Raw genomic sequence first — 13,615 nt, 5'->3', positions numbered from 1 at the left:
CACACCCAGGATACATATTCATCAAAGTTTCAAAGAGGTATCCAGTTGCAAATTAGTGGATCAACATGACCCTGATGACTGGAAAGGGACTATTATGGGCATTACTGAGAGGGCCTTATGGATCCTGGCATAGGAAGGAAAGTATGCCTCTTTATCATATGAGAGCATTCTTTACTTTAATGGTTAAAGCAGAGGTACAATTATGTTTGATAAGTCAGGCTTCTTTAGTTCAACCCAAATCAGTTTTGAACCAGAAGTTACCCCATATACCTCAATACATGAAAATCTCTTGTCACCAGCCAGAAGAACCTAGAAGGGTAGAGGAAAATTTCTTCCTCCCCTACAAAAGCATTCTCATAGGTGAGCTGGGGAGCAAACAATGAGCTCATTTAACAAGCGTTTCTTGAGGGAAGGGACACTAACCTTTATTGAGTGCCTACTCTATTCCAGGCACTGTGTTGGGGGTTTTAAATGTGTGATCTCATTTAATCCTCATAATGAAATGTTGGAGCTCTTGGGATTAATCCTGAACCATTTTCTCCAGTTCATTCTATATGTTACCTGCTGTCAACTCACGTTTCTCTCTCTAGCTTGACTTCTGAGGGCCACACCCAAACTCACTCAGATTTTCTTCTCCACTTCTCTGATTAAATGTCCCATGAGAATCTCAAACATTTCCAGGACTCTCCATGTCCTGCCCAGCCCTCCCCACCAAACTGCCAATCTTATCATTTTCTTTTCTCAGTAAATATTTTTATCTTATCTCAGTAAATGACATCCAAATTATCTTTAAAGGCTCCATATCTTTTCCAAATTGCCACTACACATCCATTCTCCTTTACTGAAAACCTCTCAGTGGCTTCCCATAGTTCTTAGAATAGAATGCAGATGCCTCAAGGGGACACCTCCATACTTTTGCTTTGTTTTCTGGGGCTCTACCCAGGAAGGCCTTGCAGGTTCCAGGTTCCTTCCCATGTCAGGGACTTGTATTTCCTCCACACTCATAGAGATTGGACATGAGATTAGTTTTTACATTTTTTGCAATTTAATACTTTAAAATGAAGCTGTGCCATTTGTTCTTAGGCTCTGATACCTGATACAAAGATGTTTGAATTTTGACACCCTGTTTAAAACCTCCTATTTATATTCATATACATAGTTCCTTCCAAACAACCCACAAACGGGATAACAGTACCAATATTGTTCTGCAATTTATTTTTTTTTACATACTTTGCAGAATCCTTTTATATCAGTTCTTATACGCCTTATTCTTTCTAACTTCTACTTACCCTCTCATGGTATGACTGTACCATAATTCACCACTTCCCCTATAAGCTGCTCTGATGTTTTTCTTTTATTAATGCTGTAATGAATATCTTTGTACAGGGTCCCTGAGGATTTGTGTATTTCTGAGATTCCTACGATGTTGGATCGTAAGAAATGTGCATATTTAAATGTTCATCTGTGTGTTCTGGCTGCCCTAAACTGAAGTCTAGAGCTGAAAGAGGTATTAGAAGGCATGCGAGGCCAGCCCCGTGGCTTAGTGGTTAAATGCGCATGCTCTGCTACTAGCCACTGGGGTTCGGATCCCGGGCGCGCGCCGAGCACCACTTCTCCGGCCATGCTGAGGTCGCGTCCCACATACAGCAACTAGAAGGATGTGCAACTATGACATACAACCATCTACTGGGGCTTTGGGGAAAAAAAAAAAGGGGGAGTATTGACAATAGATGTTAGCTCAGAGCAGGTCTTCCTCAGCAAAAAGAGGAGGATTAGCACGGATGTTAGCTCAGGGCTGATCTTCCTCACACAAAAAAAAAGGCATGCGGTCCATCGTGCTTTGTGACAGGAGAGGAAATCTTGGTACAAAAACGCCTAGGTGGCCACTGGAGATCAAAACGGAGCTGTGATGGAGGACGAGGCTAGAGATGCTGATTTGGAAAGTCCCCTCCGAGGTGACTGTGGGGCTGTGAATTTCTGAGAAAGAGGACATCTAGCGAGGCAGCTGCCCTCCAGGAGTAAGAGGGGGAGGAGCACTTGCAACGCAGAGAACCAGGCTGTTCAGGAAAGAGCAGTGCCAGCAGCTGGGCCAGGAGCCGAGGAAATAATGGGGCATGAGAGCTAAGGAAGGACGGTTGGATTTGGCAAGGATGGTTTTTAGTAGAGTGGTCTGCTCTGAATTCTCATCAAACACGTGTTCGAGATTTTCAGCACAGAAACAAGTACCGTTTATTGGCTGTTTACGACTAAAGTCCTCTAAGCCACCCCTGAGACAGAGGTTAAGGAACCCTGGTCACACAGCTGGTGAGAGGCTGAAGCTTGTTTTCTGATCTGCAGTGTCCCCTGCCTCCCTCCACACAGGAAGCTGCATGTCTCCCCTGAACTAGTTTGGAAGATCTGAACTCAAAAGTGTGGAGTTGGCTAGTCTTCCCCACGCCCTGGGAAGGGTTTATGGGGTATCCAGGGCCTCCGGACCTTTTCCAGATTGCTCTTAGGCCACGCCCACCAGGCCACCTCCCACTCCGGGCCACGCCCACAGCCTCCAGGGCTGGCAGCGGGGACGCCTCTCAGCAAACCTGTGAGCCAGGGTGGCCTAGAACCGCTGACTGGTTCCCTCACGAGTTTCTTCAGCGTATTGAGTGCGTGGGTCAAGAGAAAAGCAATGGGTCAGCAGGGTTAGAGTTTGGACTGGGGAGTGTCTGCTCAGGTTCAAGATTTGGCTTCACGGCTTATTAGCCAAGTAATGTGGATCCAGTTACTTGACGTCTCTGAGCCTCAATTTCCTTGTCTGAAAAGAGGGGGAAATGATAGAACCTGCCCCAGAGTTATTGGGAGGATCGAGTGAGGTAGTCTATGTGGCGAGCTTAGAACGGAAAATGCTCTTAGAGTCCCCGGAGGGCAGGGACTGAGCTGGAGAGGCAGTGTGACACGGAGGCTCAGAGCACAGACTGGGCCTGGCCTGTCTGGGTTTGAGTCTGGCTCTAACACCACACAGGCTGGCTGTCTAGTTCACCTTCCTTCAGCTGCCTCATCTATGAAAAGGGATGGTGACCAGCACCACAGACTACCGCGAGGATCAGCAGGCAGTGAAGTCTAGAGCAGAGCCGGGCACAGCTAGCACCGCGGACACGTTTGCTGCTGTTCACCATCCTCTCTCCAGCCGTCAGGAGAGTGTCTAGTGCCTTTGTTTGCTCAACGGCGTGATGAATTATCTTTAAGAATTACCAGAAAGTGGCTTCTTTCCGGTTCATTATTTTGCTTATTCATTCCAAAAAGTTATTGAATTCTTAACAACAGCAAGAGGTAGTGGGAGTACCTCCTCCCACTGATGGAGAATGTACGGAGTTCTCTGCCTAGCGCTGGGGTATGAAGAGAAAACTTTGAAAAGACAGTCTTTGCTTTCAAGAATTTCACGGACTGGCAGAGGAAGTAAGGAACGTGGGTGATCACTACAAAGTGCATTTAGCTGTGGGTGCAATACCACTTTGGCTATCTTGTTTAATCCTCACAGGCACAAATAAATCTCAACACATAACAGGGGAATATATGATACAAATGAAATGAAATGGAGTGAACCCCACATGTGAGTTTTAAAATTCTCCATATAGCCCTTTTACTCCCTTTTGGCTTGGAAAGATTTGGATGCCCAGACCTCTGTGTCTAGACTTTCTTTTTGTTCCAATTATTAATCTTGCTTTGGTTCTCTATACATAAAGCAAATACGCTGCCTTCCATAAGTCATTTAAGGATGGAGAGCTTCCCTCCAGTGTAAAATGAAAATGCAGTATAAGGGGGTGTGAAACTTGGAGGTATGTACCTAGGTGGGTGTACCTGGGAGGTAAACAGGTCCCAGGGGTCTGGCCTATGTCACTCCCAGAAGCCAGGAAGGCATCACAGAGGAGGCAGCCCTTGTGGGGAGCGGCTCCAAGGGTGAGGAAGCTTTACCTGAAGGGTGGATTGCATGTGGAGAATGAAGGGGGAGGCAAGGGTGTGAGGGTGATGTTCCATGCAGAGAAATCACGTGTGCAAAGCAGTGTGGGAAAGCTTAGCATGATCTAGAGAAAGAATGAGAGATAATGGGATCTGGTGGGCAAGGATCAAGGGCTTACCTCCCTGGCTTAGGTGTTTTTTCCTGTGAGCCATGGGGAGCCATTGAAGAATATTGAGCAGGGGAGTGACAGGACTAAATGTCCATGTGTGAAATACTTCTTGGGTGGTCACATGAAGATGAACCAAAAGAATAAGAACTAGAGGCAAGAAGCTGGCAAGGAAACTATGGCCATGGTTTAGGTGAGAGAAGGTGAGTGTCTGAACAGATGAGACACTGAAGGAATGGAAAGAAGCTGAGGAGGGAGACATAAAAACTGGTGATTGTTGGGTGTGAGATGTGAGAGTAAATTAACAAGCTGAGCTCTCCACCGAGGTCTGACGTGGGAAACAGGGTGAAGGGCGGTGCCGTGGAGATGAAAGGAAACAGGCATGGGAAACTGTTTGGGGAGTTTGATTTTGGTTTTAGTCACACTGAGTTGGAGGTGCCTGTGTGACGGCCAGGTGGAGCTGTCCAGTGGGCACTTTCCAGATATGGGCGTGGAGCACCTGCCTTCTGTAACTTGGACTTCTTTTCTGTGCTTTCTTCATTTCCTCCCACCCTCTCTCCACCGGTTCCTATGGGGTCATGGATTCTTAAGAGTGATGATGAAAACTCAAGACCCTTTCTCCAGAAAAACGCATATGGACACTTGTATAAGAAAAACCTCAGTCCTCCTCCTGGGTTTCTCCTCTACTCTCACACGACTACCACACTCACAGCACTTCTGACACCAGATTGCAGGGGGGTTCCCCACACCAAGCAATTCTGTGACACGAGCTGGGTGTCCTACAATTTACCTCAATTCTGACACTATCTACCTGGAGACAACATCAGATCCCACAGCTTAAGGGCTCAGTCTCACAAGACTGCTCCCCCTCCCACTTCAGATGCCAATCACAAGTCACCTGTGCTTCTGACTGATGGGCTATAAATCAGAGGTTCCCACGACCTCCTCCTAGGGTTCACTAAATTTGCCAGAAGGCTCACAGAGCTCAGGAAAACAGTTTACTTACTGTTTACCAGTTTATTATAAGAGTATATGATAAAGGAAACAGATGAACATCCATATGGAAGAGACGTTTAGGGCAAGGTATGTGGAAAGAGGCATGGAGATTCCATGCCCTCCCTGGGCACACCACTCACCCGCATCTCCAAGTGTTCACCCATCCAAAAGCTCTCCGAACCCTGTACTATTGGGATTTTTATGGAGGCGTCCTCATGCAAGCATGATCAATCATTAACTCCATTTCCAGCCCCTCTCCCCTCTCTGGAGAATGGGGAAGTGGGGCTGAAAATTTCAGGCTACTAATCATGACTTGGTCTTTCTGGTGACCAGCCCCCATCCAGGAGCCATCCAGGAGCCCACCAGAGTCGCCTCATTACAACAAAAGATGCTCCTAGTGCTCTTATTACTTAGAAATTTTCAAAAGTTTCAGGAGCTCTATACCAGGAATGGGGATGAAGACCAAATATATATTTCTTATTATAAGTCACAATATCCCAACATGCATGCAAAATGTTTGTTTAATTTCAGGAGATAGTATTCATGGACCTTATCCAAGAAGTTCTAAGTCTCACAGCCATGGTAGAGTAAGAGGAAGCCCCGGGGACACGAACACTCCAAGGGTGAGTGGAGGAAGGGGGAGCCACAAAGGCCACTCAGAGGGAGTGGCCAAGGGAGGAGGAGCACCAGGAAAGGGCGGCTTGAATCCGAGGAGGGCTAAGCTTCAGTATCCAATTGAGGACTGCCCAGGGGTTATGGATTTGCAATGAGAAGGAGCCACTGGTGACCCCAGTGGGTGATGATTCTGTAGGGTGATCAGGCATGAGTTGCTAAGAAGTGACTTGCAGATGATGAAGTGGATTTAGGGAGTGTCGCCTCTTCTCTCAACAAGGCTCTAATTAGATCTGAGGTCATTCTTCACAGACTGGCATTGAGCGCCCTACATGCCGTAACTGCTTCTACCAATGACGATTAGCCAGTCACCGGTATTTATTTAGACAAAGTCTTTTTAGAAATGAAGGTCAAGTTTAAGATCCAAATCCTTTGAAGAAAGAATGAGATCTGAGAGGACAGTGAGTGGAGAAAACAAAAGATACAGAAAGATCCAAGTTACAAAGAATGAAAACTTGGTCTATGTGGATTCATGAACTTTTTCCTTTAAAGACTGAAATCTGAGTTGTTTTCCTATTTTATATGTGAAATCAGAAATTAATAAACTTGTGGGGAAAAAGTTGTTTCCCTTAGAGGTAATACACGAGTAAGATAGAATTCCCTCTTAGCAAAGACAGCAGAAATGCATTTCTTTTATAAACTGACTAAAGGAGACAAAAAACTATTACTCACCTTTAAAATATGCAACCATTTAAAAAATCCACATCTACAATGAGACTAATTCAGTGCACATGTGGGTGGCAACAGTTATAATTGAAAGATGGATGATAGAGCAGCAAAGAAACATTCAAAAGAAAAGAAAAGGTCTTGTTGTACGGAAGGGTGTGGAAATAGCCTAGTGTCTTGCTTCTTGGAACTCAGGCTTCCTGTACATCAGTTACTACTCTTCCGGGAACTACAAGGAAAGGCCTTTGTTTCTGGGACGTCACTGAGTGGGCTCAAGCTGATGCTCTTGGTGTCCGGGTTGCAGGGCTTCCCTCCACTTCTCGATCGTGGTCTCAGACTCATGGTGACCTCCACATACCAGGCCCACTTCAAGGGAGTCTCGGGCCCTAGCAGAACTTCTTTGATCAAGACTGCAAGATTTCTATGCAGTTACAAAGTCCTGTGACTCTTTCTTTGTTGGTTAATATGTAATTACTTATAACTGGGTTCTGAGTTATGAGAACAATAACAGCCAACCTTCGATAGTTCTTTCTATGTGCCAAGCATTAGTCTACATGCTTTCCATGTGAACTCATTCTTCATAACGTGAAAAAAAGAGATGTTAGCTGAGTCATCACCCAGGGTCACACAGCTAATCAGTGACGACAGAGCTGGAACTGAACCCAGGTAATCTATTCTTAACCTCTATTGCCTTGTTCTAATCCATATACTCACCGCACAGAAAGCCTGAGAATAAAATAATAAACAGCCCCGTTCCCACCAGCCAGAACCGACAATTAACATTCCAATCCAATTTGCATTATGACATTTCTTTTTTAAAGAATCCAAATAGTACAGGCAGATAAACAACTCTGTTGTCAAGGACGCCTGGGCCACCGGCCCAGCTTTCCTTCTCTTGCTCTAAAGAGGCAAGCACTGTCACGAATTTAATTCATGTACTTCCAATCTGGTTTGTAGTGATGCCACAGGCACTTACAGGTAAAACAGACCCCTTTATTGTTACCTGATTGCTACCTGTCTCCTGTTCAAATTCAAGGAATGCTAGACTGCAGCTCCCTCCTGCCCCAAAAAATCCTGCACTTGTTTACTGTGCTTGAAGCACCATTCTTTGAACCAAGGATTGAGATAAAGCCTGTGCTGAGATACAAAGACAGATAGGCTCCATCTGGAGAAGAGGTTGTAATGCCGAGGCCGGGTTGCGTGGAAGAATGTTCAGGTGGGAAAGGGGAGAAGCAAGGAGCACGTCTACAGATGTTTAAAGAGCCGGAGCTCCTTCTCTGCCCCCAGGGCTGCCGTAACCATAGACTCCGCCATCTCAGGAGACAGCGGTCCATGCAGGAGCTTAAGGCAAAATTCTTGGCCTGGTCTTCGGTTCTTTCTCTTGCATTCCAAGTCCTGTAGATGAGGTCAGGGGTCTTTCTTTGTTTTGTTCACTGATGCCTTCCAAGTGTCTAGACTAGTGCCTGGCTCATGATAGGCTCTCAGTAAATATTTCTTTGGGAGCTGGAGGTGCCAAAGGCAGCCAGGGAAACAGCGGGAAAAGCCCGAGTCTTCAAGGCAGACAGCCTGGGTTGGGTTGTCTGGCTCCAGCACGTTCTGGCTGTGTGTCTAGGGCACAGTGTTAACTTCTGAGGCTCATGGGCTATTTTGGGCCTGGACAGGGTTGGCGCTCCATCACAGTTCACTGTGTGTGACATCTCTTTACCAGGCACTTCTCTTGCCAAGGCTGTGCTAAGCATAGTCTCCGCTCCCTGATCCCTTCCCCACCCCACTCTAGAGGCCCTGAGGTTCTCAGCCTTGATAGGCTCCTTTGTGTTCAGCCATGCTGATTTAGAGGGAACAAAGAGAGGCAGAGCTGGCAATCAGAATTTCTACTTGCTTCCTGTGACCAAGACAGCAAAGGGAGTGTTATGGGGAAAACCCAACCTGCCGTGTAGAGGGACGCATATTACACGGACTTACATCAGGCCTCTTACCCACACTTGGAAACAGATTTGGAGTTTCCCAGACTCAAAGCAGTCTTGGATGGAGACAAGTAAATACACCCATTTTACAGGCTGCCAACCTAAGCCCCATGTTTTATAAGAGTGATCAACATCCAAGCTGATAACTTAGAAAGGATTTTTGAACAATTAAAGCAATATTTGCTGAACATTTACTATATGTCAGGCACTGTTGTAGGTGCTGGGGATGCAAAAATGAAGAAAATCTACATCCCTGCCTTCCTGGAGCTTTCCGTCCAGCAGGGGAAGCAGGCCATCTATTCGGCCAATAATACATTGTACCGTTTCACAAGAGAATCTGTGCTATGGAATTCTTATTCTGGAATAAGAACTATGATCACAAAAAATTTAAAAAATTTAGTAAACAGATATTTGTTCACTAAATCCCGGAGGGAGTAAAGACAGGGCAGCCATCAGATTTATTTTGCAAAATTTAAGAAAAATAAGGTGAGTGTGCTGCCCACTGAGTGGGGGAACCATCACATTTTATTTTATATACATCCTCTCCCAGAGTTTTACAACCCGGTCATGCTGACTAAGACCTTCCTATCTGGTCTGTATCACTTTCTTCCCCCTCTGCCACACATTTGAGGCAACCTCCCTTCTGCCCACCTCTCTTCCAGGTTCGGGATGAGGAAACTGAGGGTCAGAGCCCTTGAGTGACTCACTCAGGTCCTGCAGTTGGGTTAATGAGGGGAGAGTCTGGAGCCTGGGTTCTGACCCCTTAATGGGTTCTCAAATTACCCCCTACTGGAAGTCCAGAATGTCATGGGCTGGACTAGGGTGGGGGAAGAGTGAGGGGAGATATATAGAGATATATATAGCTATTATGGCTGCAGTCTTCATTTATTCAGGAAATAATGGAGTATTTACATTAATAATAATAGTTAATTTATTGAGTATTATAAGTGCCAGCCCTGGTCCAACAATTTCACAAATATTCTTAGTAGATCCTCACAAAACCATAAGAAGTCTAAGAAACTGAGGCTCTTGCGAGTTTGCAAAAACTGCTCAAGATTCCATCCCAGAAGTGGGGGGATTAGGATTAGAACCAGGCAGTCTAGTTTCAGACCAAAACATACAGATGCAAAACCAGAAGTGAGAATATGTCCCTCATATGATCCCACGTCAGAATCTCATGGTACCTGGTGGACCCCCTGACAGCAGATTGTCCATTGGGATTGGGATTGGCCTGGTCTCTTCGTTCTGCTGTTTCACTGCTCCCTGGGCCAGAGTGTCATCTGTGTGCCGCGACTTTGGCTCCATACAACGTCCAGCATCCCACCAACTGTCCACTCAATAAGTTAACACCAACTGATTGTCCTTGCTCAAGGGGCCTCCAAATCATGCTTTTCAAATCCTATCATTCCTTTTATATTTGCTGCTGGCATTATTGCATCGAGTATAGCTCCTCATCAGCTGCGGCTATTTGATTACCTTGAAATGTAATTCCTGCGTAAATGCTTCCTTTCCCCTTTACTTTCGCAGTAAGGAATTAAAACTGCTTAAACGATGACAATTATGAGGGTTTTTTCTAGGGTTTTCTTTTTTAAGAATCATTACAGACTCACGAATTTTCACACATTTGATGTTTTCAATCCACTATAAACATTGTTTTTTTTTATGTTAAAATCGCCTCAACTTGGACTACTTTTGAAGCCCTTTTCCTGTAGATGTATCCTGTAGATGCAACCTCAGCGAGGTGTGAAAGCGTCCTTGTTTCTAGCACAAGGAGTCCTAGGTGCACCAACTGGTTCCTTTTAGGGGGATCGTATTCAGAAGCCGAGCTCCGGACCTTCAGAGCTCCATATAGCTACTCTCTGAGCTGCCTCCAGGCCAAGCCCCTTCCCGGGCACAGGGGATTCTATCGTGCACAAAACAGTCAGTGTCCTCAACTAGTGGGCTGGCAAGAGGATTGGGGACAGCCCTGCTGAGGAGCTGAGAGCTGAGCAATGAGGAAGAACCAGTCCACGGGCCAGTTCAAGTTCAAGTACAAATGCTCCAAGGCCAGAACATAGTCTGGAGGGCCTGGAAGGTTTGTGAGCAAGGAAGAGAGTAGAACAAGATGAGGCGAGGGCGGGTGTTCTGCCCTGTTCCTCCACTAACAGAGAGCACCAGCGAACAATATCTCAGTATTTCAATCCTCATAAGAGGAAGCTGGGAATAGGAGTTCTTTTCTTTTAGTAATTAAAATTTAGATTAAGTGAATGAATAGAAGTCACCTGGAATGATTAGTTTTGAATCATGCTAATGAATGCTAGCAAAGCCAATGATAAGTAACAAAGTAAACAGAAAAACTTAGAAACTGAGGTTTTCTTGTGTAATTTTACATAGTTTTGTGTATGTGTGATTATGATTGTTTCATTGCATATGTAGGACATAGTCCTTTTCTGCTCTTCAGTTGTTTCTAGCACAGGAGATTGAATAAAATTAAATATCCACATTTCCCAGTCAAATAGTACAACTTCCAGATGCTCTAGCACCTGGTCTAAGAGCCCTGACACTAGCTCAAGCTTCTGCCAATATGTGAAATAAGCGGTACAGATGGGTGAGGCTGAAAATGTAAGTGAGCTCAAGATGTGATTTAAACACTTACTTTTAGACTTAGAAAATTTTAAGGCCAATTTATAACATTTGGGGTTCATGCCTAAGTTCCTTAAATTTAATGTCACTGATAATTGCTTGGCATCTCTATAGTTCTGAGCCATATAGTTGACCTAGTATTGATAGATCTTACCATTTTATGGATATGTTATATAAGAGGAAACCCCTACGCCAACAATCTTAACCCCTGTGAATAGCAGCATTTTTGTTGTTGTTGGTAAATAAATCTTACCCAACTCTGAACTGAAATAATAAAATTTGCATGGAATCTGTGTTTAAGCACACAAGGGGAAATATGTTGGATAATATATAGTTTCAGAGACTTAAAAAATGTAAATTTGGGCTTCTGGGGTGTTAAGTGGCAGGGTCAGCCAGCCACAGCCCCATGGGTCTGCTTTCTCAAAGGCGGATATGAGACTTTCTACTCGGAGTCTCCTGAGTGTTGTGTGGATGGAAGACCCATTTGACAAGGGAAGGGTGAAATGAAAAAGCCCTCATTAGCCAGTGCAGGAAACCAGCGCTCGACATCAGCTACAGGCTCGCTTATGAGCAGGGTGGCCCAGTTGCAATCCTTCTAAGCCTCGACTTTGCATGCCCACCACGCATCCAAATGCAAAATCCTCACCAACCTGCACATCATGGTCCTACTGAGTGTCTCTCAGTGGACATGGGAGGCCTGCACAGCCCACCTGCACTACCAATGGATCCCTGCAGAAGACAGCCACACGACTAACATTAGCTCCCACTTTCAAGAAGCAATAGACTTCATTGACTGTGTCAGGGGAAAGGGAGGCAAGGTCCTGGTCCACTGTGAGGCTGGGATCCCCCGATCACCCACTATCTGCATGGCTTACCTCATGAAGACCAAGCAGCTGGCCTGAAGGAGGCCTTGGATTGCATCAAGCAGAGGAGTGTGATCTCGCCCAACTTTGGCTTCATGGGCCATCTCCTGCAGTGTGAATCTGACATGCTTCCACGTCCATCCCCAGGCTCCCTCCTGCCAAGGGTGGCAGCTGGCTCTTCATTTATAGCCCACTTGCAGACACTGGGCCCTGACATGCAGGGTTCCTACTGCACATGCCCTACCTCCATGCTGGCACCAGTGCCCACCCACTCCACAGTCTCAGAGCTCAGCAGAAGCCCCAGGGCCGTGGTCACATCCTGCTAAACCTGGGATGGGAGAACCAGCCCAGCCCCACCAGCAACTGGGATTTTTTTTTAGACTCTGGACATTTCCTACCTGTGCAATACTGAAGACCTCACTCTGTCCCACATCCGGGATAGGGAGTGGTCACCAGGCTTGCAGACGAACTTCAGACTGACCTCGGGGATAGGTTCTCGGGACCAAAGGAAGGTGAAACCATTCTGAGAGCACAGCATGTGTGACTCTTGTACTTCCAGATGCCCTGCCCTCTCAGGACTGCCCAGTCCTTGCACTTCAAAGTTCTCCTTTTCATTTCAAGTGTAAGGCAATAAATACCTGCAGCAACAGGGGAGAAAGGAGTTGATAGACTAGGAGAAAAGGCAGCTACAAAGCCAATTCACTTTGAAGCAAGCACAATTTCCACCTTATTATTTTAACTTTGGCAGCCTCCGTTTCTGTCTCTGTTGCATCAGGGCATAAGCTAATCACCGTCTAGTTAGGAAAGTAACCCTAGAGGGTTTGTAGGGACACAATGTATATGCTGATTTGAACCCTCAAACATTTTTGAGATTCCCTCTTGGGTTCATTGGAGGCGGTTGATTGAAGCAACAAGACATTGACTCTTATTGCTTAACAAGACATTAACAAGACACTGACAGTTTCCTTTTCACTGTGGGTTCTTCCCCGACCTTGGACTTTGGCATAATTCTTATTCACGAAGCTTTCTTATTGCATGTCTCCTCAAAGCAACTCTGGTATCATTTTGAAAGGAGTTCTTCAGACCACCGACCGAAAATCAGCCCTTTGAGGTGATGGCAGAGGATGTCAGGAGAAAAAGAGTACCTACTGTGTATGCCGGGTCAGTGGCACTGAAAACGGTCATTCCTCAGCTTGCTGTCTTTGTATGTGCTTGTTTGCCTCTTGTGACACTTGTTTTCTTCCCTGTCCCTACGGGCTGTCTTCAAGCTATTGACTTCTGGGATTTGCAGATTTCCCAATGTGGTGCTACTTCTTTTTTATCTGTAGGTTATTTCTCCAGGGGAAAAGCCAATAATTTCCAAAAATCCATACAAATATGAAGAAAAACAATATGTTATTATGGTTGTTATTGTTATTATTTTTGTTGTTATTGTTTTTTATAGTGCAAAATATAGTATATAGTACAAAACATAGAAAAGTTGCAGAATAATGTAAAAACTCCCATAACTTAATCAGACTCACCATTAACATATTACTTCATTTGCTTTATTATCTCATAATTATACATTGACATGTTTGCTTTTTCTCTGAACCATTTGGGAATAAATTGCAGACATCATTCCCTTTATTCCTAAATACTCCAATGTCTGTTACTTGAGGACATTCTCTTACATAACCACAGTGTGATTATCAAGATGAGAAAATTTAACATGGATACATTATTGTGACCAAAT

At 45.2% G+C, this 13,615-nt stretch overlaps 1 pseudogene; it reads left to right on the top strand.

Annotated features, from left to right (window-relative positions):
• The first annotated feature begins 3,044 nt into the window (after nt 1-3,044).
• LOC101400214 (dual specificity protein phosphatase 5 pseudogene) lies at nt 3,045-12,206 on the top strand (annotated as a pseudogene).
• Nucleotides 12,207-13,615: the final 1,409 nt, after the last annotated feature.

The sequence above is a fragment of the Ceratotherium simum genome, chromosome 20, assembly GCF_057802395.1.
Source record: "Ceratotherium simum simum isolate JZ-2026a chromosome 20, ASM5780239v1, whole genome shotgun sequence".
NCBI classification, from domain to species: domain Eukaryota; kingdom Metazoa; phylum Chordata; class Mammalia; order Perissodactyla; family Rhinocerotidae; genus Ceratotherium; species Ceratotherium simum.
The sequence above is the reverse complement of the archived record's forward strand: the minus strand, read 5'-3'. Positions and strand labels throughout refer to the sequence as shown.